This window comes from Arachis hypogaea, chromosome 20 (assembly GCF_003086295.3).
Source record: "Arachis hypogaea cultivar Tifrunner chromosome 20, arahy.Tifrunner.gnm2.J5K5, whole genome shotgun sequence".
Lineage (NCBI taxonomy): Eukaryota > Viridiplantae > Streptophyta > Magnoliopsida > Fabales > Fabaceae > Arachis > Arachis hypogaea.
The window spans coordinates 57,249,706-57,274,103 of NC_092055.1; the positions used below are offsets into that span (position 1 = coordinate 57,249,706).

Sequence of the window (24,398 nt, forward strand, 5' to 3'; positions counted from 1 at the left end):
AAGTTTGGTGTGGTAAAAGCATTACTTTTTGTTTTTCCATAACCATTTATGGCACCTAAGGCCGGAGAAACCTCTAGAAAGAGGAAAGGGAAGGCAAAAGCTTCCACTTCCGAGTCATGGGAGATGGAGAGATTCATCTCAAGGGTGCATCAAGACCACTTCTATGAAGTTGTGGTCAAGAAGAAGGTGATCCCCTAGGTCCCTTTCAAACTCAAAAAGGGTGAATATCCAGAGATCCGACATGAGATTCGAAGAAGAGGTTGGGAAGTTCTCACCAACCCCATTCAACAAGTCGGAATCTTAATGGTTCAAGAGTTCTATGCCAATGCATGGATCACCAAGAACCATGATCAAAGTGTGAACCCGGACCCAAAGAATTGACTTACAATGGTTCGGGGGAAATGCTTAGATTTTAGTCCGGAGAATGTAAGGTTGGCATTCAACTTGCCAATGATGTAAGGAGATGCACACCCCTACACTAGAAGGGTCAACTTTGATCAAAGGTTGGACCAAATCCTCATAGACATTTGTGAAGAGGACGCTCAATGGAAGAGAGATTCATGAGGGAAGCCGGTTCAACTAAGAAGGCATGACCTCAAGCCCATGGTTAGGGGATGGTTGGAGTTCATCCAACGCTCAATCATTCCTACTAGCAACCGATCTGAAGTTACTATAGACCGGGCGATCATGATCCATAGCATCATGATTGGAGAGGAAGTAGAAGTTCATGAGGTTATATCCCAATAACTCTACAAGGTGGCGGACAAGTCCTCTACTTTGGCAAGATTAGCCTTCCCTCATCTCATTTGTCATCTCTGCAATTCAGCTGGAATTGACATAGAGGAAGACATCCTCATTAATGAGGACAAGCCCATCACTAAGAAAAGGATGGAGCAAACAAGAGATCCCACTCATGGACAAGAGCATGAGAAAATTCCTCATCATGAAATTTCTGAGATACCTCAAGGGATGCATTTTCCTCCACAAAACTATTGGAAGCAAATTAACACCTCCCTAGGAGAATTGAGTTCTAATATGGGACAACTAAGGGTGGAGCACCAAGAGCATTCTATCCTCCTCCATGAAATTAGAGAAGACCAAAGAGTTATGAGAGAGGAGCAACAAAGGCAAGGAAGAGACATTGAGGAGCTCAAGCACTCCATAAGATCTTCAAGAGGAAGAACAAGCCGCCATCACTAAGGTAGACCCGTTCTTTAATTTCCTTGATCTTTATTTTCTATTTTTTTTTCGAAAATTATGCCTTATGTCTATTTATGTTTGTGTCTTTATTAAATGATCACTAGTGTCTAAGTGTCTATGCCTTAAAGCTATGAAAATAAATCCATCACCTTTCTTAAAAAAAGAGTGTTTTAATTGAAAAGGAAAAGAAGTGCATGAATTTCAAATTTTAAAACAGTTTAATTATTCTGATGTGGTGGCAATACTTTTGTCTTTCTGAAAGAATGCTTGAACAATGCATATTTTTGATATTGTTGATTCATGAATGTTAAAATTGTTGGCTCTTGAAAGAATGATAAAAAAAGGAGAAATGCTATTGATAATCTGAAAAATCATAAAAATGATTCTTGAAGCAAGAAAAAGCAGTGAAAAGCTTGCGAAAAAAAAAAGAAAAAAATGGCGAAAAAAAAGAGAGAAAGAAAAAGAAAAAAAAAAAGCAAGGAGAAAAAGCCAATAGCCCTTTAAACCAAAAGGCAAGGGTAAAATAAAAAGGATCCAAGGCTTTGAGCATCAGTGGATAGGAGGGCCCACAGGAATAAAATCCTGGCCTAAGCGGCTAAACCAAGCTGTCCTTAACCATGTGCTTGTGGCGTGAAGGTGTCAAGTGAAAACTTGAGACTGAGCGGTTAAAGTCATGGTCCAAAAGCAAAAAGAGTGTGCTTGAGAGCTCTGGACTCCTCTAATTGGGGACTCTAGCAAAGCTGAGTCACAATCTGAAAAGGTTCACCCAGTTATGTGTCTGTGGCATTTATGTATCCGGTGGTAATACTGGAAAACAAAATGCTTTGAGTCACGGCCAAGACTCATAAAGTAGCTGTGTTCAAGAATCAACATACTTAACTAGGAGAATTAATAACACTATCTGAATTCTGAGTTCCTATAGATGCCAATCATTCTGAACTTCAAGGGATAAAGTGAGATGCCAAAACTGTTCAGAAGTAAAAAGCTAAAAGCCCCGCTCATCTAATTAATACTGATCTTCATAGATGTTTTTGGAATTCATTGTACATTCTATTATTTTTATCCTATTTGATTTTTAGTTTCTTGGGGACAAGCAATAATTTAAGTTTGGTGTTGTGATGAGCGGATAATTTATACGCTTTTTGGCATTGTTTTTAGTATGTTTTTAGTATATTTTAGTAAGTTTTTATTATGTTTTTATTAGTTTTTAAATAAAAATTACATTTCTGGACTTTACTATGAGTTTGTGTATTTTTCTGTGATTTCAGGTATTTTCTGGCTGAAATTGAGGGACCTGAGCAAAAATCTGATTTAGAGGCTGAAAAAGGACTACAGATGCTGTTGGATTCCGACCTCCCTGCACTCTAAGTGGATTTTCTGGAGCTACAGAAGCCCAATTGGCTCGCTCTTAATTGCGTTGGAAAGTAGACATTCTGGGCTTTTCCGAAATTTATAATAGTCTATACTTTGCCCGAGATTTGATGGCCCAAACAGGCGTTCCAAGTTAGCTTAAGAATTCTGGCGTCAAAACGCCAGAACTGGCACAAAAGCTGGAGTTAAATGCCCAAACTGGCACAAAAGCTGGCGTTTAACTCCAAGAAAAGTCTCTACATGTGAAAGCTTCAATGCTCAGCCCAAGCACACACCAAGTGGTCCCGGAAGAAGATTTCTGCATTAATTACCTATTTCTGTAACCCTAGGCTACTAGTTTTCTATAAATAGGACCTTTTGCTATTGTATTTTTACACTTGATATACTTTGATAGACCTTTTCACATTTGGGGGCTAGCCTCACGGCCATTCCTAGACCCTTTTGTTCTTATGTATTTTCAACGGTGGAGTTTCTATACACCATAGATTAAGGTGTGGAGCTCTGCTGTTCTTCATGAATTAATGCAATTACTACTGTTTTCTATTCAATTCACGCCTACTTCTTGTTCTAAGATATTCATTCGTACCCAAGAACATGATGAATGTGATGATTATGTGACACTCATCACCATTCTCCCCTATGAACGCGTGCCTGACAACCACCTCCGTTCTACATGCAATCAAGCTTGAATGTTTATCTCTTAGCCTTCTGGTTCATGACGCATGGTTACCTCGCCTGACAACCGAGTCTTCTATTCCATGAAATCAGAGTCTTCGTGGTATAGGCAAGAATCAATTGGCAGCATTCTTGAGATTCGGAAAGTCTAAACCTTGTCTGTGGTATTCTGAGTAGGATCTGGGATGTGATGACTGTGACGAGCTTCAAACTCGTGAGTGTGGGGTGTGTGACAGACACAAAAGGATTAATGGATCCTATTCCGACATGATCGAGAACCAATAGCTGATTAGCCGATGTGGTGACAGTGCATCAGGACCATTTTCACTGAGAGGACGGGAGGTAGCCATTGACAACGGTGAAACCCAACATAAGCTTGCCATGGAAGGCAGTATGAATGATTGGAAGAAGGCAATGGGAAAGCAGAGGTTCAGGAGGAACAAAGCATCTTCATACGCTTATTTGAAATTCTCACCAATGAATTACATAAGTATCTCTATCTTTATTTTATATTTTATCTATCTTTTAATTATCAAATCTCCATAACCATTTGAATCCGCCTGACTGAGATTTACAAGATGACCATAGCTTGCTTCGAGCCGACAATCTCTGTGGGATCGACCCTTACTCGCGTAAGGTTTATTACTTGGATGACCCAGTGCACTTGCTGGTTAGTTGTGTGGAGTTGTGATAAAGAGTTGAGATTACAATTGTGCGTACCAAGTTGTTGGCGCCATTGATGGTCACAATTTCGTGCACCAAGCAGCTAGTAGATTACTCATAGGTTTTGTAATTTTTGAAAAACACCTTATAAACCTCCTATAGAATCCTGCATGCCCCAGAAAGCTTCTGATTGCCTTAACATTGGCAGGTGGTGGTAATTTTTCAATTACCTCTACTTTAGCTTGATCCACCTCTATTCCCTTGTTTAAAATTTTATGCCCAAGGACAATTCCTTTAGTCACCATAAAGTAACATTTTTCCCAGTTTAAAACTAGGTTGGTCTCTTGGCACCTTTTCAGAACAAGTGCTAAATGGTCAAGGCAGGAGCTGAATGAGTCTCCAAATACTGAGAAGTCATTCATGAAGACTTTCAGAAATTTCTCTACCATATCAGAGAAGATAGAGAGCATGCACCTCCGAAAGGTTGCAGGTGCGTTGCACAGACCAAAAGGCATCCTTCTATAGGCAAATACTCCAGAAGGACATGTGAATGTTGTCTTCTCTTGGTCCTAAGGATCTACTGCAATTTGGTTGTAACCTGAATAGCCATCCAAAAAGCAGTAATATTCATGACCTGCTAGTCTCTCTAGCATCTGGTCTATGAATGGTAAAGGAAAGTGATCCTTCCTAGTGGCTGTATTGAGCCTTCTGTAGTCAATACACATATGCCACCCTGTAACTGTTCTTGTAGGAACCAGTTCATTCTTTTCATTATGAACCATTGTCATGCCTCCCTTCTTGGGGACAACTTGGACAGGGCTCACCCAGGGACTATCAGAAATAGGATAAATAATCCCAGTCTCCAGTAACTTGGTGACCTCTTTCTGCACAACCTCCTTCATGGTCGGATTTAGCCGCCTCTGTGGTTGAACCACTGGCTTAGCATCGTCCTCCAATAGAATCTTGTGCATGCATCTTGTTGGGCTGATGCCCTTAAGATCACTTATGGACCACCCAAGAGCTGTCTTGTGTGTCCTTAGCACTTGAAGTAGTGCTTTCTCTTCCTGTGGGTTTAAAGCAGAGCTTATGATCATCGGAAAAGTGTCACCTTCTCCCAGAAATGCATATTTCAGGGATGGTGGTAGTGGTTTAAGCTCGGGTTTATGAGGTTTCTCCTCTTCCTGAGGAATTTTCAGAGGTTCTTTTATTTCCTCTGATTCCTCCAGATCTGGCTGAACATCTTTAAAGATGTCTTCTAGCTCTGATTCGAGACTCTTAACCATGTTGTTCTCCTCTACCAGGGAGTCAATAATATCAACACTCATGCAGTCTTTTGATGTGTCTGGATGCTTCATTGCCTCAACAACATTCAGCCTAAACTCATCCTCATTGACTCTCAAGGTCACTTTCCCTTTTTGGACATCAATGAGGGTTCATCCAGTTGCTAGAAAAGGTCTTCCTAGAATGAGAATTGCACTCTTGTGCTCCTCCATTTCCAGCACTACAAAGTCAGTGAAAAAGGCAAATGGCCCAACTGTGACAATCATATCCTCAATTATGCCTGATGGGTATTTAATGGAGCCATCAGTAAGTTGAAGATAGATCTGGGTTGGTTTGACCTCTTCAGTCAAGCCAAGCTTTCTGATAGTGGATGCAGGGATTAATTTGATACTTGCCCCAAGATCACATAGAGCTGTCTTGGTACAAGTACCCTCTAATGTGCATGGTATCATAAAGCTCCCAGGATCCTTAAGCTTTTCTGGTAAGCTCTTTAAAATGACTGCACTGCACTCTTCAGTCAGGAAGACTTTTTCAGTTTCTCTCCAATCCTTCTTATGACTTAAGATCTCTTTCATGAACTTAGCATAAGCAGGTATTTGCTCAAGTGCCTCTGCAAACGAAATCTTGATTTCAGGAGTCCTGAGATAGTCTGCAAAACGGGCAAATTTTTTATCTTGTTCCTCTTGGCGGAGTTTCTGAGGATAAGGCATCTTGGCTTTGTATTCTTCAACATTAGTTGCTGCAGGTTTATTCCCTATAGAGGTGGTTGGAGAAGCCTTCTTAGAGGGGTTACCATTAGCACTTGCAGGTGTCTGATCCCTCATTGGTGTTTGAATGCCAGGCTTGGGGGTTGGATGGGCGTTTAACGCCAGATTCCCTCCCCTTTCTGGCGTTTGAACGCCAGAACTGGACATGGACTGGGGTTTAACGCCAGTTTTGATAAATGCTGTTTTATCTGATTCAATTGTGATTCCATATCCTTGTTAGCATTTTTGGTTTCTTGTAGCATCTCCTTAAATTCTGCTAACTGCCTTGTTATAGAAGATAGTTGCTGATTGAGTTCAGCAACTTGTTCCTGAGGACTAAAGTCAGTTGATACTGCCTTAGCTTCTTCTTTCATGGAGGACTGACTACTTATATACAAATGCTGATTTCTAGCAACTGTATCGATAAGCTCTTGAGCCTCTTCAATAGTCTTTCTCATGTGTATAGATGGTGCGCAGAAATTGTGATTACACTTTGATTATGTAAAATTCATTACTCTTTCTTTCCCTGGTAATGGCGCCAAAAACATGATGCCAATACCATGGTTCATAACTTCGCACAACTAACCAGCAAGTGCACTGGGTCATCCAAGTAATACCTTACGTGAGTAAAGGTCGAATCCCACGGAGATTGTTGGTATGAAGCAAGCTATGGTCACCTTGTAAATCTCAGTCAGGCAGATATAAAATAGTAATGGGGTTTTCGAAAATAATACTAAAATAAGGATAGAAATACTTATGTAATTCATTGGGTAGAATTTCAGATAAGCGTGTAGAGATGCTTTCGTTCCTCTGAACCTCTGCTTTCCTGCTATCTTCATCCAATCAATCTTACTCCTTTATATGGCTAGCTTTATGTAAGGATGTCATCGGTGCCAATGGCTACTTTCGATCTCTCTCGAGAAAATGATCCAAATGCTCTGTCACAGCACGGCTAATCGTCTGGAGGCATCACCTTTGTCGTTGGTTGCATCCTATTCCTCCCTGTGAAAATGGTCCGATGCGCTGTCACTGCATGGCTAATCATCTGGAGGTTCTCGATCATACTGGAATAGGATTTACTATCCTTTTGCGTCTGTCACTACGCCCAGCACTCGTGAGTTTGAAGCTCGTCACAGTCATTCAATCCCAGAATCCTACTCGGAATACCACGGACAAAGTTTAGACTTTCTGGATTCTCATGAATGCCGCCATCAACCTAGCTATACCACGAAGATCCCAATATCTCGGACTCGGTCCCCTGTATTAGTAATCTAAGAGATACTCGTTCAATTGAAGGTAGAACGGGAGTGGTTGTCAGGCACGCGTTCATAGGGAATGATGATGATTGTCGCGTTCATCACATTCAGGTTGAAGTGCGAATGAATATCTTAGAAGTGGAATAAGTTGAATTGAATAGAAAACAGTAGTACTTTGCATTAATTCTTGAGGAACAGCAGAGCTCCACACCTTAATCTATGGAGTGTAGAGACTCTACCGTTAAAAATACATAAGTGAATGGTCCAGGCATGGCCGAATGGCCAGCCCCTCTGATCTAAGAACCAGGCATCCAAAGATCTCTAATACAATAGTAAAAAGTCCTATTTATAATAAACTAGCTACTAGGGTTTACAGAAGTAAGTAATTGATGCATAAATCCACTTCTGGGGCCCACTTGGTGTGTGCTTGGGCTGAGCTTGAAGTCTACATGTGGAGAGTCATTCTTGGAGTTGAACGCCAGCTTTTGTGCCATTTTGGGCGTTGAACTCCACTTTGCAACTTGTTTCTGGCGCTGGACACCAGAATTGGGCAGAGAGCTGGCGTTGAACGCCAGTTTGCGTCGTTTAAACTTGGGCAAAGTATGGACTATTATATATTGCTGGAAAGCCCTGGATGTCTACTTTCCAACGCAATTGGAACGCTATTTTGAGTTCTGTAGCTCCAGAAAATCCATTTTGAGTGCAGGGAGGTTAGAATCTAACAGCATCAGCAGTCCTTCTTCAACCTCTGAATCTGATTTTTGCTCAAGTCCCTCAATTTCAGCCAGAAAATACCTGAAATCACAGAAAAACACACAAACTCATAGTAAAGTCCAAAAATGTGAATTTAACATAAAAACTAATGAAAACATCCCTAAAAGTAACTAGATCCTACTAAAAACAATGCCAAAAAGCGTATAAATTATCCGCTCATCACAACACCAAACTTAAATTGTTGCTTGTCCCCAAGCAACTGAAAATCAAATAGGATAAAAAGAAGAGAATATACTATAAATTCCAAACTATCAATGAAACATAGCTTCAATCATATGAGCGGGACTTATAGCTTTTTGCCTCTTGAATAGTTTTGGCATCTCACTTTATCCATTGAAGTTCAGAATGATTGGCATCTATAGGAACTCAGAGTTCAAATAGTGTTATTGATTCTCCTAGTTCAGTATGATGATTCTTGAACACAACTATTTTATGAGTCTTGGCCGTGGCCCTAAGCACTTTGTTTTCCAGTATTACCACCGGATACATAAATGCCACAGACACATAATTGGGTGAACCTTTTCAGATTGTGACTCAGCTTTGCTAAAGTCCCCAATTAGAGGTGTCCAGGGTTCTTAAGCACACTCTTTTTTTGCTTTGGACCTTGACTTTAACCGCTCAGTCTCAAGTTTTCACTTGACACCTACACGCCACAAGCACATGGTTAGGGACAGCTCGGTTTAGCCGCTTAGACCAGGATTTTATTCCTTTAGACCCTCCTATCCACTGATGCTCAAAGCCTTGGGATCCTTTTTATTTGCCCTTGCCTTTTGGTTTTAAGGGTTATTGGCTTTTTGCTCTTGCCTCTTGGTTTTAAGAGCTTTTGGCTTTTTCTGCTTGCTTTTTCTTTCTATTTTTTTTGCCTATATATATATATATTTTTTTTTTCTGCAAGCTTTGTTCTTTGCTGCTTTTTCTTGCTTCAAGAATCATTTTTATGATTTTTCAGATTATCAAATAACATGTCTCCTAGTCATCATTCTTTCAAGAGCCAACATATTTAACATTCTTAAACAACAACTTCAAAAGACATATGCACTGTTCAAGCATACATTCAGAAAACAAGAAGCATTGTCACCACATCAATATAATTAAGCTAAGTTCAAGGATAAATTCGAAACTCATGTACTTCTTGTTCTTTTGAATTAAAACATTTTCCATTTAAGAGAGGTGATGGATTCATAGGACATTCATAACTTTAAGACATAGTTACTAACTACTAATGATCATGTAATGAAGACACAAACATGGATAAGCACTTAACATAGAAAACGAAAAACAGAGAAAGTAAGAACAAGGAATGAGTCCACCTTAGTGATGATGGCGTTTCTTTCTTGAGGAACCAATGATGTTCTTGAGCTCTTCTATGTCTCTTCCTTGCCTTTGTGGCTTGATTCCTAGTGATTTTTGGTATTTCTATCTTCAGTTGCTTCCAATAACTATGTGGAGGAAAGTGCATCCCCTGAGGTATCTCAGGGATCTCTTGATTTGCAGCCACATGTTCTACCACTGAGCTATAGATCCTTTACATAATTGTTTTACCACACCAAACTTAGAATGTTGCTCGCCCTCGAGCAAAAGAAGAAGGAATAGATGAAGAAGAAGATGTGGAAAAAAACTAGGATTATGAGGAAGGAAGGTGGGGATCCTGTGGGGTCTACAGATCCTGAGATGATCCTGTGAGGTCCACAGATCTTGAGGTGTCAAGGCATTTACATCCCTGCACCAATTTAGGCATGCAAAATGCCCTTGCACACAACTCTGGGTGTTCAGCGCCAGATTGGTGCCCATTTTGGGCGTTCAGCGCCCAGATACTGCCCATTTTGGGCGTTCAGCGCTAGAACCATGCTCTGTTCTCGCGTTGAACACCAGGCAGATGCTTCCTCCAGGGTGTGATTTTTCTTCTGCTGTTTTTGATTCCGTTTTCAATTTTTATATTTATTTTGTGACTCCAAATGATCATGAACCTATAAAGACATATAACTAAGAAAAATATAGTTAGATAAATAGAAATTGGGTTGCCTCCCAACAAGCGCTTCTTTAATGTCAATAGCTTGACAATGGGCTCTCATGGAGCCTCACAGATGTGCAGAGCTTTGTTGAGACCTCCCAATACCAAACTTAGAGTTTGGATATGGGAGTTCAACACCAAACTTAGAGTTTGGTTGTGGCCTCCCAACACCAAACTTAGAGTTTGACTGTGGGGGCTTTATGTGACTCTGCTTTGAGAGAAGCTTTTTATGCTTCTTCTCCATGGATGCGGAGAGAGATCCTTGAGTTATGAACACAAGGTTGTCCTCATTCAATTGAAGGATCGATTCTCCTCTGTCCACATCAATCACAGCTCTTGCTGTGGCTAGGAAAGGTCTTCCTAGGATGATGGATTCATCCACTTCCTTTCCAGTATCCAGGACTATGAAATCAGCAGGGATGTAAAGGCCTTCAACCTTTACTAACACGTCCTCTACTTGTCCATAAGCCTATTTTCTTGAATTATCTGCCATCTCTAATGAGATTTTAGCAGCTTGCACCCCATAGATTTCCAGTTTCTCTATTACAGAGAGGGGCATGAGGTTTATTCCTGAACCAATGTCACACAGAGCCTTAAAGATCATGGTGCCTATGGTACAAGGTATTATGAACTTTCCAGGATCCTGTCTCTTTTGAGGCAATGTCAGTTGATCCAGATCACTTAGTTCATTGGTGAACAAGAGAAGTTCATCTTCCCAAGTCTCAATACCATATAATTTGGCATTTAGCTTCATGATTGCACCAAGGAACTTGGCAGCTTGCTCTTCAGTAACATCCTCATTCTCTTCAGAAGAGGAATACTCATCAGAGCTCATGAATGGCATAAGGAGTTTCAATGGAATCTCTATGGTCTCTAGATGAGTCTCAGATTCCTTAGGTTCCTCAGAGGGAAGCTCCTTATTGATCATTGGATGTCCCAGGAGGTCTTCCTCCTTAGGATTCACGTCCTCTCCTTCCCTTACAGGTTCGGCCATGGTGCTTATGTCAATGGCCTTGCACTCTCCTTTTGGATTCTCTTCTGCATTGCTTGGGAGAGTACTAGGAGGGATTTCAGTGATTCTTTTACTCAGCTGGCCTACTTGTGCTTCCAAATTTCTAATGGAAGACCTTGTTTCATTCATGAAACTCACAGTGGCCTGAGATAGGTCAGAGACTAAATTTGCTAAGCTAGATGGATTCTGCTCAGAATTCTCTGTCTGTTGCTGAGTGAATGATGGAAAAGGCTTGCTATTGCTAAACCTATTTCTTCCACCATTATTAAAGCCTTGTTGAGGCTTTTGATCCTTCCATGAGAGATTTGGGTGATTTCTCCATGATGGATTATATGTATTTCCATAAGGTTCACCCATATAATTTACCTCTGCTATTGCAGGATTCTCAGGATCATAAGCTTCTTCTTCAGAAGATGCCTCTTGAGTACTGTTGGATGCAACTTGCATTCCATTCAGACTCTGAGAAATCATATTGACTTGCTGAGTCAATACTTTGTTCTGAGCCAGTATGGCATTCAGAGTATCAATTTCAAGAACTCCCTTCTTCATAGGCATCCCATTACTCACAGGATTCCTCTCAGAAGTGTACATAAACTGGTTATTAGCAATAGCAAGGCGTTTTCTTTAGGTGAATGTATCCAATGACATCTTTGATAACTCAAACAAACCATCATAGAATATATCCAGGATGGTCCATTCTGAAAGCATGTCAGAGGGACACTTTTTGGTCAACTGTTTGTATCTTTCCCAAGCTTCATATAGGGATTCACCATCTTTCTGTTTGAAGGTTTGAACATCCACTCTAAGCTTGCTCAGCTTTTGAGGAGGAAAGAACTTGGCTAAGAAAGCCGTGACCAGCTTATCCCAAGAGTTCAGGCTATCTTTGGGTTGAGAGTCCAACCACACTCTAGCTCTGTCTCTTATAGCAAAAGGGAAAAGCATGAGCCTGTAGACTTCAGGATCTACTCCATTAGTCTTAACAGTATCACATATCTGCAAGAATTCAGTTAAGAACTGAAAAGGATCTTCAGATGGAAGTCCATGAAACTTGCAGTTCTGCTGCATCAGAGAAACTAGCTGAGGTTTCAGCTCAAAGTTGTTTGCTCCAATGGCAGGAATGGAGATGCTTCTTCCATGTAAATTGGAATTAGGTGCAGTAAAGTCTCCAAGCATTCTCCTTGCATTATTGTTGTTAGGTTCGGCTGCCATCTCCTTTACTTGTTCGAAATTTTCAATAAGGTTGTCTCTGGATTGTTGTAATTTAGCTTCTCTTAGTTTCCTCTTCAGAGTCCTTTCAGGTTCTGGATCAGCTTCAACAGGAATGCCTTTTTCTTTGTCCCTGCTCATAAGAAAGAGAAGAGAAAAAGAAAAGAAGGGGAATCCTCTATATCACAGTAAAGAGGTTCCTTATTGTTAGTAGAAAAAGAAGAAGAAGAAAAATTCGAACACAGATAGAAGAGGGGGTTCGAATTTGGTGAGTGATGTGAGGAAGAGATGTTAGTAGATGAAAAAATAAATAGAATAAGAGGAGAGAAGGAGAGGATTTTCGAAAATAATTTTTGAAAAAGAGTTAGTGATTTTCGAAAATAGTTTTTGAAAAAGGTTAGTAATTTTCGAAAATTAAAATTAAGAATTAAAATAATTAATTAATTAAAAAGAAATTTTGAAAAAGAGGGAAGATGTTTTCGAAAATTAGAGAGAGAGAGAGTTAGTTAGGTGGTTTTGAAAAAGATAAGAAACAAACAAAAAGTTAGTTAGTTAGTTGAAATAAATTTTGAAAAGATAAGAAGTTAGGAAGTTAGAAAAGATATTTTGAAATCATATTTTTGAAAAAGATATGGTTGAAATTAGTTTTGAAAAAGATTTGATTTTTAAAATCACAATTAATGACTTGATTCACAAGAAATCACAAGATATGATTCTAGAACTTAAAGTTTGAATCTTTCTTAACAAGTAAGTAACAAACTTGAAATTTTTTGAATCAAAACATTAATTGTTATTGTTATTTTCGAAAATTTGATACAAAAATAAGAAAAATATTTTTGAAAAATATTTTTAAAATTTTCGAAAATAACTTAAGAAAAATGAAAAAGATTTGATTTTTGAAAAAGATAAGATTTTTAAATTGAAAATTTGATTTGACTCATAAAAACAACTAGATTTTAAAAATTTTTGAGAAAGTCAAATCTAATTTTCGAAATTTTAAGAGAGAAAAAGGGAAAGATATTTTTTTTATTTTTGAATTTTTAATAATGAGAGAGAAAAACAAGAAGAATGATGCAATGCATGAAATTTTTAGATTAAAAAAATGAATGCATGCAAGAATGCTATGAATGTCAAGATGGACACCAAGAACACTTTGAATGTCAAGATGAACACCAAGAACATATTTTTGAAAAATTTTTAATGCAAGGAAAACATGCAAGACACTAAACTTAGAATTCTTTAATGCTTAGACACTAAGAATTCTAGAATGCATATGAAAAACAAGAAAAGACACAAAACATGCAAATGCAAAGATCAAACAAGAAGACTTACCAAGAACAACTTGAAGATCATGAAGAACACTATGAATGCATGAGAATTTTCGAAAAATGCAAGATGCACATGCAATTGACACCAAACTTATAACATGACTCAAGACTCAAACAAGAAACACAAAATATTTTTGATTTTTATGATTTTCTAATTTTTTTGTATTTTTTTTCGAAAATTATTTGAAAAACAAAAATAAGGATTCCAAAATTTTTAATATGAATTCCAGGAATCTTATGCTCTTTAGTCTAAAGCTCCAGTCAAAGGGTCAGGCATGGCTTAATAGCTAGCCAAGCTTTAGTAAAAATATGAGTGTAATTCAAACATGACACGCCTGACATACCCTACAGCCAGCCAGGCTTCAGCATGCTTCATGAAACACTAGAATTCATTCTTAAAAATTCTGAAGAAAAATATATTTTTGAAAATATTTTTTTTTTCGAAAATAGATGAGAAATTTTTGAAAAATTTTTGAAAACTTTTTAAAAAGAAAACGAAAAGAAAGTTACCCAATCTGAGCAACAAGATGAACCGTCAGTTGTCCAAACTCGAACAATCCTCGGCAACGGCGCCAAAAACTTGGTGCGCAGAAATTGTGATTACACTTTGATTATGTAAAATTCATTGCTCTTTCTTTCCCTGGTAATGGCGCCAAAAACATGATGCCAATACCATGGTTCACAACTTCGCACAACTAACCAGCAAGTGCACTGGGTCATCCAAATAATACCTTACGTGAGTAAGGGTCGAATCCCACGGAGATTGTTGGTATGAAGCAAGCTATGGTCACCTTGTAAATCTCAGTCAGGCAGATATAAAATAGTAATGGGGTTTTCGAAAATAATACTAAAATAAGGATAGAAATACTTATGTAATTCATTGGGTAGAATTTCAGATAAGCGTGTAGAGATGCTTTCGTTCCTCTGAACCTCTGCTTTCCTGCTATCTTCATCCAATCAATCTTACTCCTTTCTATGGCTAGCTTTATGTAAGGATGTCACCGGTGCCAATGGCTACTTTCGATCTCTCTCGGGAAAATGATCCAAATGCTCTGTCACAGCACGGCTAATCGTCTGGAGGCATCACCTTTGTCGTTGGTTGCATCCTATTCCTCCCTGTGAAAATGGTCCAATGCGCTGTCACTGCATGGCTAATCATCTGGAGGTTCTCGATCATACTGGAATAGGATTTACTATCCTTTTGCGTCTGTCACTACGCCCAGCACTCGTGAGTTTGAAGCTCGTCACAGTCATTCAATTCCAGAATCCTACTCGGAATACCACGGACAAGGTTTAGACTTTCCGGATTCTCATGAATGTCGCCATCAATCTAGCTTATACCACGAAGATCCCAATATCTCGGACTCAGTCCCCTGTATTAGTAATCTAAGAGATACTCGTTCAATCGAAGGTAGAACGGGAGTGGTTGTCAGGCACGCGTTCATAGGGAATGATGATGATTGTCACGTTCATCACATTCAGGTTGAAGTGCGAATGAATATCTTAGAAGTGGAATAAGTTGAATTGAATAGAAAACAGTAGTACTTTGCATTAATTCGTGAGGAACAGCAGAGCTCCACACCTTAATCTATGGAGTGTAGAGACTCTACCGTTAAAAATACATAAGTGAAAGGTCCAGGCATGGCCGAATGGCCAGCCCCTCTGATCTAAGAACCAGGCGTCCAAAGATCTCTAATACAATAGTAAAAAGTCCTATTTATAATTAACTAGCTACTAGGGTTTACAGAAGTAAGTAATTGATGCATAAATCCACTTCCGGGGCCCACTTGGTGTGTTCTTGGGCTGAGCTTGAAGTCTACACGTGGAGAGGTCATTCTTGGAGTTGAACGCCAGCTTTTGTGCCAGTTTGGGCGTTGAACTCCACTTTGCAACTTGTTTCTGGCGCTGGACGCCAGAATTGGGCAGAGAGCTGGCGTTGAACGCCAGTTTGCGTCATCTAAAATTGGGCAAAGTATGGACTATTATATATTGCTAGAAAGCCCTGGATGTCTACTTTTCAACGCAATTAGAAGCGCACCATTTTGAGTTCTGTAGCTCCAGAAAATCCATTTTGAGTGCAGGGAGGTCAGAATCCAATAGCATCAGCAGTCCTTCTTCAACCTCTGAATATGATTTTTGCTCAAGTCCCTCAATTTCAGCCAGAAAATACCTGAAATCATAGAAAAACACACAAACTCATAGTAAAGTCCAGAAATGTGAATTTAACGTAAAAACTAATGAAAACATCACTAAAAGTAACTAGATCCTACTAAAAACATACTAAAAACAATGCCAAAAAGCGTATAAATTATCCACTCATCAATAGATCCACCAGCTGAGTGGTCTAGAGATATCTGAGCTTTTTCTGTAAGCCCGTAGTAGAAGATGTCTAACTGCACCCACTTTGAAAACATTTCAGTGGGGCATTTCCTTAGCATCCCTCTGTACCTCTCCCAAGCGTCATAAAGAGATTCGTCATCCTCTTGTTTAAAGCCTTGGATGTCCAGCCTTAGCTGTGTTATCCTTTTTGGAGGGAAATATTGATTCAGAAATTTGTCTGATAACTGTTTCCATGTTCTTATGCTTGCTGTGGGTTAGTTATTTAACCACCTCTTAGCTTGATCTTTTACAGCAAATGGACACAGTAATAATCTGTATACATCCTGATCTACCTCCTTATCACGCACTGTGTCAGCAATTTGCAAGAACTGCGCCAGAAACTCAGTAGGTTCTTCCTGTGGAAGACCAAAATACTGGCAATTTTGCTACACCATGACAATGAGCTGAGGATTTAGCTCAAAACTTCTTGCTTTGATGGAAGGTATACAGATACTACTCCCGTATGCAGCGGTAATGGGGTTAGCATATGACCCCAAAGTCCTTCTGGACTGTTCCTTTCCACTTATGTCCATGATGGAGAAAATGGAATTGATATGGATTGCGAATAAATTATATTTTTATTTATTTTATTTTATTTAATTAAAAGCAACCGAATAAAATAAAATAAATTAAAATAAATAGAGAATAAAATAAAAGTTTCGAGAACTAGAATAATTGATTAATTAAGAAAATTTGAAAAACCTTGGATATGATTTTTGAAAAAGATCTGAATTTTGAAATTCCAAAACTAAGATGAGATAAAATAAGAAGTTTTAAAATGAAAATCTGAATTTTTAAAGGTAGAATTCGAAAATCAATTAAAATGAAAAGAGAAGATATTTTTGAATTTAATGAAGAAAGAGAAAAACAGTAAAAATGATACCAAACTTAAAAGTTTTAGATCAAAACAAAGAAAACAAACAAGGAAGCTTTGAATATCAAGATGAACACCAAGAACACCAAATTTAAAAATTTTTTATACTTTGAACACTAATAATTCGAAAAAATGAAAAAAAATAAACTTATGCAATTGACACCAAACTTAAAATATAAGACTAAACTCAAACGGAAGACTCTAAACCAAAAAAAAAATTTCCTAATCTAAGTAACAAAATAAACCGTCAGTTGTCCAAACTCGAACAATCCCGGCAACGGCGCCAAAAACTTGATGCACGAAATCGCAATCACACTTTTGCAATTTCGCACAACTAACCAGCAAGTGCACTGGGTCGTCCAAGTAATACCTTACGTGAGTAAGGGTCGATCCCACAGAGATTGTCGGCTTGAAGCAAGCTATGGTTATCTTGTAACTCTTAGTCAGGATATCAATAACAATTCTTAGTTTTAATTAGAATGAGTAAAAGAGCATAGATTAAATAATACTTGTTATGCAGTAATGGAGAACAGGTTGAGGTTTTGGAGATGCTCTGTCTTCTGAATCTCTGCTTTCCTACTGTCTTCTTCTTCACGCACGCAAGGCTCCTTCCATGGCAAGCTGTATGTTAGGGGATCACCGTTGTCAATGGCTACCATCCGTCCTCTCAGTGAAAATGGTCCAAATGCGCTGTCACCGCACGGCTATTCATCTGTCGGTTCTCACTCATGTTGGAATAGGATCCATTGATCCTTTTACGTCTGTCACTACGCCCAACACTCGTGAGTTTGAAGCTCGTCACAGTCATCCCTTTTCGGATCCTACTCGGAATACCACAGACAAGGTTTAGACTTTCTGAATCTCAAGGATGCTGCCAATTGATTCTAGCTTATACCATGAAGACTCCGATCTCACAGATTCGAATGCTCTGTTGTCAGGAGAGGCAATCAAACTCATGAACCAGGAACCAAAGAGATACACACTCAATCTAAGGTAGAACGGAAGTGGTTGTCAGGCACGCGTTCATAGGTTGAGAATTGTGATGAGTGTCACGGATCATCACATTCATCATGTTGAAGTGCGAGTGGATATCTTAGAATAGAAACAAGCATGATTGAATGGAAAACAGTAGTAATTGCATTAATCCATCGAGACACAGCAGAGCTCCTCACCCCAACCATGGAGTTTAGAGACTCATGCCGTAGAAGATACAAAATTCAGATGTAAAAAATGTCATGCCGTGCATAGTAAGTCTCTAAAAGTGGTTTTTATACTAAACTAGTGACCTAGGTTTATAGAAAATGAGTAAACTAAGATAGATAGTACAGAAATCCACTTCCGAGGCCCATTTGGTGTGTGTTTGGGCTGAGGATTGAAGCTTTCACGTGCATAGGCTGCTCCTGGCATTTAACTCCAGCTTTTGTGCCAGTTTGGGCGTTTAACTCCAACTTTTATGCCAGTTCTGGCGTTTAATGCCAGAATAGGGTAGAGACTTGGCGTTAAACGCCAGTTTGTATGATCTCAACTCGGACAAGTTATGGACTATTAAATATTGCTGGAAAGCCCAGGATGTCTACTTTCCATCGCAATTAAGAGCGTGTCAATTAGGCTTCTGTAGCTCCAGAAAATCCATTTCGAGTGTAGGGAGGTCAGAGACCAATAGCATCTGCAGTCCTTTTTCAGCCTCTGAATAAGATTTTTGCTCAGGTCCCTCAATTTCAGCCAGAAAATACCTGAAATCACAGAAAAACACACAAATTCATAGTAAAGTCCAGAAATGTGATTTTTTGCATAAAAACTAATAAAAATATACTAAAAAGTAGCTAGATCCTACTAAAAACTATATGAAAATGCCCCAAAAAAGCGTATAAAATATCCGCTCATCACTTCCTCAATTGAGTTACCTACGTTGCAAGTAAAGCATAAGTAAAACTTAAGGCACAAGCAACCCTAGGTAACCGCAAAAGTGAAGAGAGTATTTGATATTGGTTATTGAAATTGTGCAAGTGAAAGCGCAAAATTGGTATAGAATAGCACAATAAACAATAACCAATCCATTAATGGAAAGAAAACTCCTTATTCATCATGAAATATAAGGAAAAAGTCACACGGTGAAGGTACTTGTTACAAAAAGTGATAGACTTGATCAGAATCAAGTGAAGTCACTCAAACAAATGCAAAGCATTAACAAGGATCAAGTACCGGACATGTAATGAATTTGATATGAAAATCATGATGAACAAGTAATTTCAACTCAAATCACCTAGTTCAATGAACTTATATATTTTTTCCTAGTGGTACGGTCAAAACATGAGTTATCAAATCCACTAGGTACTTGGATATTAAGGCAAAGTATAAGTGCATTGTATTTAATCAAGAGGCAACCCCTATCATTAACAAACAATACTTACAACTTATTCAATTAACAAACAACTAAATAAAACTAATATAATTATTAGAATAAAAATGAAATGCAAAGAAAACGAAGTAAAACAAGTAGAAAGGAGTGCAAAAGAAAGAGAGGAGAGGGGTGGAGGGGGTGGAAGTGTGTTAGGACTCTAGGAAAAATGCAAACAAAATTTTTCCCAAAACAGCACTTGTGCGTACGCACAGGTATGTGTGCGTATGCACACAAGGTGAAAAGGTGGATGGTGTGCGCTTGCACAAGGTGTGCGAATGCTTCGAACAGAACGGGGATATAGAAGTGTGCGCGTGCACAAACCTGTGCCAACGCGCACAAGAGCAAAAAGGGGCAGGGGTTCACGCGCACAGGCTGTGCCAACGCTCCCACCAGAGTGGTTGCAAGTTGGCGTGCAGACGCATAAGCCTGTGCGGCCGCACAGAGGGCGCGATATGGAATATGCGTGCGTACGCACATGATGGTGCGTACGCATAGACCAAGGAAAACAAGGGCGCGCCCATGCACGGACTGTGCTGGCACTGCGAACAGAGGGCAATAGAAAGAGTGTGCGGGCGCACAGGCTTGTGCACTTGCACAGGTCGCGAAACTCACAGTTGTGTGCACACGCACAGATGCCCTGTTTTACAAAAAATTTTCTTCCATTCTAAGGCACAAAGCCTTAGCGCAACCAAAATTCAACCCCACAACATTTAAAACTTCACAAAATCATGATCCATATCAAAACCAACCTACTAAATTCAAAATTAAACTAATCCTAAGCTAACCAAGATAAACAAACATGCACTAAACTAGGACTATAAATAAAGAGAAAGGGGTAGGAAAGATGTTACCATGGTGGGGTGTCTCCCAACTAGCACTTCGGTTTATAGTCCTTAAGTTGGACTTTTTGAGAAGACTCTAGCTAGGGTGGCTTGTATTTTCACTCCTCTTTGAACCTCCATCCAAGCTTGCACTTTATAGACCCTCCAGGATCCCATACTATAGGTATCCAGTCTCGTTCTTGTTGATCTCTATACTTCAAGCCGGATGGACGAGCTCCTAATTGACCCTTGTAACTACCCAACATTTTCAAAAAATCACCCAATTATGCTTGATACCATACCTGAACTCCAAGTCTTGAATGGATTTTCGTGGAGAACCTTGGCTTCAATTGGCAACCAACACTTCTTTTTCCACCATGCACCAACCCAAGAAAGACCTTTAGTTGGTAATCTGTCTCCAAGATAGCATATTGATGGGGGCCAATGAAGTTCAATGGTGAAATTGCCACTCACTTAATATGTTATTGGTTATCAACTCCTTCCTCACCAACCTCTTCCTCCTCTTCCCCATCACTCAAATTGCAACAAGGAGGTTGTGAGAGGTCTACCTCCATGTCTCTCTCAAACTCAATGGGAAGAGGCTCATTAAGATCATTAAGGGGATTGACCAAGGAGGAAAAAAATCATTTATAATGGAATCCTCATCTTAATCAATCTCCCTCAATTCTCCCTTTCTCTCCTAAGGTTCACATACTTCCCTTTCTCCCTCTTGTTGCATGTCATGACCCAACTCTTCTTATTTCCCTTGAGGCTCCACATTCTCCTCTTCACTCTATTCTTTAGTTGATCCTTCACATTCTTCAAGAGAAGTGTCTTGATTGGATGAGCGTAAGAGGACTAAGCAGTTCACCGCTTCAGCTATGGTTGCCACAAATTTCTCTTGCATCCTTTGGAATCCTTCTTGCTCTTGGAGAAAGGCTTGAAAGTCTTGTGGTTCTTGGGCCAAGGGTGGAAAAGTTTCACATTGTGATGAAAGAGGGGTTTAATTGTTTGGGAGGAAGGTTGTATATATAGGAGGTGATTCATGTTGGTAGGTATCTTGAAGTGGTGTATAAGGAGGTGGATGATGGTATTGATGTGGTGTTTGAAAATATGGTGATTGAGGGGTGTGTCGGAAGTATGGGTCATAGGCATATGGTGGTGGAGGTGCATAATCAAAGTTAAATCCACCATATCCTTGGGTTGGGTATGTGCATTGGGAAGGGCATGGTTCATTGTAGTGTAGAGGAGGTTGCTCTTCCCAAAATTGATGCTCCAATTCAATGATGCAAATCCAAAAATTAAAGTTGTCACACCCTACAAGATGATCACAACCAAACTCCAAACCAAGAGGGTGATAACTTATAGAGGAAATTAAAATTAAAAACTAAAGACATCAATTAACAAAATAAACAAAAATTCTATTTACCAACAAAAGCAAACAACCAAAAAGTACCTATTCGCACTATTCAGATATTAACAACAACCAAAATATAGCACTCATGACGCTAGCTCCCCGGCAACGGGGCCAATTTGATAATGAGTGTTTTATCGTTGATCTAGAGTTTCTCAAAATGGAATTCCTTCATTGGTAGTATAGTCCAAATCAACAATAAAATCTCACAATCAAAATTCAATCCAAAAGATGTCACAATTCAATACAAAATTTACCGAGAGTATTTAGACTCCCGGGTCGTTCTCCCTACGAACTAGTGCCAACAAGTGCATACAATTTTGATTGTGGAAAGCAAGGGGTTCAATGATTGAAGTGAACAAATAAAGAGATAAAAGAACTAGACAAAATTGCAATTAATAAACTAAATGAATGAATAAAAGAACTATGTATCTAATATAAACAAGTAAGGCTAAAAGGTAATGGAAAAGTGGTTCAAAACATAAATGAAACCTTGACTTGGGATGAGTTATGGAATCCCTTCCTTGCCATAACCACAACTATGATAATTATGATGGATTAATCTCACTAAGTCAACCCTTAACATCGAAGGATAAGTTAAGTGAGCATAATTGTTATTAGTCCACAAGTCCTAGCTAACTTACCAAATTAATTGGTAAAAAAAGCTAGCGTTAGTGGAAACAATAACAACTAACAACCCAAGAATTATCACTAAATGTTGGACATTAGGGCTCTAGCAATCGATACACTCATTTTTCCCAAGTCAAGGGGTGGAAATTACCCCATAATCAAAATTGGCATTTCATCAAACACATAGAGGGCATAAACATAAAACATGCCAAAATTAAAAAAATGGTAAAAGCTATGAACCATAAATGATCAAAATATATAAAAGCAAATCAAACAAATATATAAAAGCCATCAAACATCAAATTAAACAACTAGGAATCCAAAATTGCAAGACTATGTATGTATTGATAAAAGGAAATTAAAGTAGAAGAAAGTATAGAACAAGTAGTGCAATAAAAGAGGAATGAAAGAAATACTTACAATGAGATAGCGAAATCCAAGAACAAAATTGAAGTATAAAATGCTACATTGAAACCCTAACTAAAATCCTAAGAGAGAAAATCTAAAACTAAACTACTCTAAAACTACTCCTAAAAAACTATTCTATGAAGTATGGTAGTGTATGGTATGATATATGGTTGCTTCCCCCTTCAAATATGCTCTAAAGCCTTCAAAAATGGGCCAAAAAGCCCCCAAAATGCGAGTCCACGTGCAATTTTAATGGAGGCATGCGCAGGTACCTGACAATCGGATTTTTGCTAGTAAAGAATTAACAATAAATTCTCGTTGCAAGTATAGTTTCTAAACCAACAAGAATCCTTTCGTACAAAAGTTTTGTTTGTCACTTAAGCAAACCCAATAAAAATATTAACCGAAGTATTCAAACCTCGGGTCGTCTCTCAAGGAATTGCAGGGAAGTGTGTTATTATTGGTTATGGGTTTTCTGAGAATTTTTAGAGTTGAAGAATGGGAAAATAAATAATTATAAATTAAAGCAATAAAAATAAACAAGAGGTTTTATGTAATTAAATTAAAAAGCCTTGGCTAGGAGAATTAATGGGAAGTTCTATCCTTGTTGGATTTTCCAAGTGTAATGGTAATTGGTTGTTGTCTACTTGGTTATCCTTTACTAAATAAAGGAAAGTTAAGTTGGGAGCTAACTTCTGTTCACAAATCCTAATCCTCTTCCTTGGGAAGGATTAGCGTTAGTGGCCAGAGAGCCAATCACAATTAACTCTTGAGTCTTCCAACTCAAGGGTCTCCTAATATTAATCAACTCCAAAGCTAAGTTGGAAAAAATCTAACTTAAATTGAAAGCATCAATATTATAAATTGAAGAAAGCAATCATAAATCTGAAATACCTCAAATTGCATAAAATAGAAAATCAAATTAAACATGAAATTCATAAATCAAATTGGAAAAGAAGAGAATCAACAGGAAAAATAAATAAACCAAAGTACCAGAACAAATAAAAGTAAAAGAGAAACTAAAGTAAAAGAACATTGAACCTAGAATGGAGAAGAAGTAAACCTAACCTAAGAGAAATCCTAAATCCTGAAAACCTAAGAGAGAGGAGAGAGCCTCTCTCTCTAGAAACTACATCTAAAACCTAAAATTGTGAATTATGAGAATTATCATAAATCTCTGCCTGTCCCCTGGCTTTAGTTTGCGTTGTCTGGGCCAAAACTGGGTCCAAACTCGGTCCAAAATTGTCCCCTGCATTTTCTGTAATTTCTGTAAATCGCGCATGTCACGCGTACGCGTTAGTCATGCGTATGCGTCGTTTGACGTTTCTCCTTGCCACGCATGGTCAGGCACGCGCTCGCGTCATTGTGCGAACTCCAGTCCACGCGTACGCGTAAGGTGCACGTACGCGTCGCTGTGAATTTCTCCAATTTGCCCGCACGCGTGAGCCATGCATGTGCGTCGCTTCTCGCTGGTTGTCTCCTTTATTTCTTGTGCTCCTTCCATTTTTGCAAGCTTCCTTTCCATCCTCTAAGCCATTCCTGCCCTGTAAAGCCTGAAAATACTGACACACGGATCACGACATCGAATGGGAGGACATTAAAAGTACACAATTTAAAGGCTTAGGAAGTAGGTTTTCAATCATAGAGCATAATTAGGAAGGAGTTGTAAAATCATGCAAATAGTATGAATAAGTGAGTAAAGAGTTGATAAAAACCACTCAAATTAGCACAAGATAACCCATGAAATAGTGGTTTATCAAACCACACTTAAACATTAGCATGTCCTCATGCTTAGCTCAAGGAGATAAAATAAATGAGTAGGAAAAAGTAACACTCATGCAATGCAATGCAACCTATATATGAATGCAACTATATGCTAAGATGATTCTGTCTACTTGGTTAAAAGTAAATAAGTTCTTCAAGACAAACGTAAATTAAATTCCACTAA

At 38.7% G+C, this 24,398-nt stretch overlaps 1 non-coding gene across 1 annotated transcript; it reads left to right on the plus strand.

Moving 5' to 3' along the window:
• Positions 1-11,691: 11,691 nt before the first annotated feature.
• On the plus strand, positions 11,692-11,799 carry LOC112788112 (small nucleolar RNA R71). Its single transcript, XR_003195491.1, has one exon. It is a non-coding gene; the product is annotated as a small nucleolar RNA R71 (small nucleolar RNA).
• Positions 11,800-24,398: the final 12,599 nt, after the last annotated feature.